Genomic DNA, 2,821 nt, shown 5'->3' with positions numbered 1-2,821 from the left:
TGCACAGCTATGACGAATCTGGCTTCCTCCAATCATTGCGTGGCTTCACGAGCTGGACGCCTTGGGGAGCAAGCAATGATTGAAGAAATCGGATTTGTCATTGCTGTGCTAAGTACAGCAGGAGCTGCGGGAGGAAGATCGCCAGTGAACTAGCACTGTCAAAATGCACTGAGATAAGAGGCTGCCTTCAAGGGCTTAGAAATTAGCACATGTGCCTACCTAGGTTTAGCTTTCAACCAAGAATACCAAGAGAACATAGCATTTTTTTTATAAAAAAAAGTAAATTGGAAAGTTGTTTAAAATTGCATGTCTTATCTGAATCATGATGAAGGTTTAATTTGGACTTCACTGTCCCTTTAAGCTGCTGTCCTTCTGCTTTTCTGACACCCTGAAGATGTCCCCTACAGGAAATAAAGGGTTAAGTTATTTCCATTAAACTAATAATGTTGTCAAACTTCAGCTGAACTGAAGAACTCTTGGATATAAATCTTGGATGAAACTTTTTTTTTGACAAATGATTTGTATGAAACCTCTGTGCACGTCTATTAACTCATTATTGCCCTTTTAAATGGGATATCTTTTTTTTAATATTAAAGTACTTGCACATGCTCAGATCCCATTTTAGTAAATGCAATTTAAAAATACACATTCAAAATCACACTTTTAAACTATATACTTTGTACACAAATTAAATATGATAATCTGAATCTTTTTTAGTATTGCAATGACATGTTTGGAGGTTCAAACATTATAAAACATTTATAATTATAAAGTTACTTTAAATTATTTGTCACAAGTATCATTAAATGATATTAAAGAGACATGGATGTCAAAATTATAATTTCATTGATCAGATAGAGTAAAGAATTTTTAGAGATTTCTCAGTTTGCTTTGGTTACCAAATTGGCTTCATTCTCTTGGTATCCTTTGCAGAAAAGCATATGTAAGTATGCTCAGGAGCAAGTAATGCTCTTCTGAGAGCTAGCTGGTGATTGGTGACTTTGGACCTGTTTTGTCATTGGCTCAGCAGATGTTTCCAGCTAGGTCCCAGTAGTGCAATGCTGCTCTGAAACGGCTTTTTAACCAAATGAATGAAGCAATTAAATTTTTTGTTGCCTGCAGTCATTAGCTTATTCATTAAAAAAAGCTGCTTGTTTTGCTTTTCCAAACCAATGCAAAAAATACAGAAAAGATTGTGATTTTATTTTTTCGCTTTGTCTGAATCCAAATGCACTTGTCTAATAAATAATATAGGCTGTATGATGCTTAAAGGGACATTCCAGGGAAAATGTAAATGCTCATAGATGAATAACATCTTTTAATTGAAACATTTTTGCAATATAAATGAATTAGCAAAACATGTTTCTATTAAATGTTATCACTGTTTTAGTGTTAACATGTTTCTCTGCATGTGAATGTGAAGCATAGCTAGATATTTACAGTGCACCAGCATTTTAAATACTGCAGCTCCACAGAGAGCAGTGGGGCTCGTAACATTTCGGCAATTAACAAATTGAGACATTACCAGATGGTACAAGCACCTTAGGCTCTCTGAACAAGTGTTTAAAATTCTGGTGCACGATGCATACTTAAATACACGTTTGAAAAAGCTAAAGCTTTTATTAGAAGCATTTTTTTCTAATACATATATTATATATTATATGTATTATTATACATATTGTATATTGCAAAAATGCTTCTACTCAAAAATCAAATGCATCTATGTGGATTCCAATTTTGGCTGAAATGTCCATTTAAAGGACCAGTAAATACAGGAGATTTACATAATCAGCAAATGCATGATAAAAAGATAACTTCAAATAAGTAGTAGATTGTTTTTTGACAAATTTAAAAGTTATGACTATTTCCACTCCTCCTGTATCATGTGACAGCCATCAGCCAATCACAAATGCATGTATGTATATTTTGTGAATTCTTGCACATGCTCAGTAGAAGCTGGTGACTGACAAAGTGTAAATATAAATTAATTGCACACATATAAATTATGCTAAAGCTTACCTAATCAATTGCACACACACACACACACACACACACACAAACACACATATATATATATATATATATATATATAAATATATATATATATACACACTGTATATGTGTATATATATATAAATATATATATATATATACACTATATATATACACTGTGTATATATATATATATATATATATATATATATATATATATATATATATATATATATATATATATATATATATATATATATATATATATATATTACACAATTGCACACACACAGTATATGACAAATTTGTATAATCTCTCTATTAACTGATATTTTGATATTTTTCTTGTAAATTAGAATTGTTCAATAAAGTTTAAATGAGAAAAAAAATATATACATTTTCTTATTGAAGAGTGTGATTACATAACCAATAAAAAGGGTCATAAAAGTAATCTGTTTTCGTTGTTCATTCTGGAAAGGCAAAGTGTTATGATTGAAATGATGCAAGATTAAAAATATTGACGCTGCAACAGTGACATTCAACTTGCCATACTTAATCATAAGCGTAACCCCAACTTTATTGGACATTTTTTATTAGAAACGCTGACATTTTAAAAAGTACATTAATCAGCCATAACATTTTTAGTGCCAGCACCATAATAGTTTAACCCTTTGGTTTCCAGAAGAGGTTGATTTACATTGCTCTGTATCCCTCTCTAGCAGTTACAAGGTTAATAACTACTGTTATTTTCAAAATATTAAAACTTGCATACAAATTATAGCAATTTAGAATCTGATTAATTGTTAATTTACTTTTAATTTAAGAGCCG

The sequence above is a fragment of the Bombina bombina genome, unplaced genomic scaffold (assembly GCF_027579735.1).
Source record: "Bombina bombina isolate aBomBom1 unplaced genomic scaffold, aBomBom1.pri scaffold_1876, whole genome shotgun sequence".
NCBI classification, from domain to species: Eukaryota; Metazoa; Chordata; class Amphibia; order Anura; family Bombinatoridae; genus Bombina; species Bombina bombina.
This window is presented reverse-complemented; position numbering follows the sequence as displayed.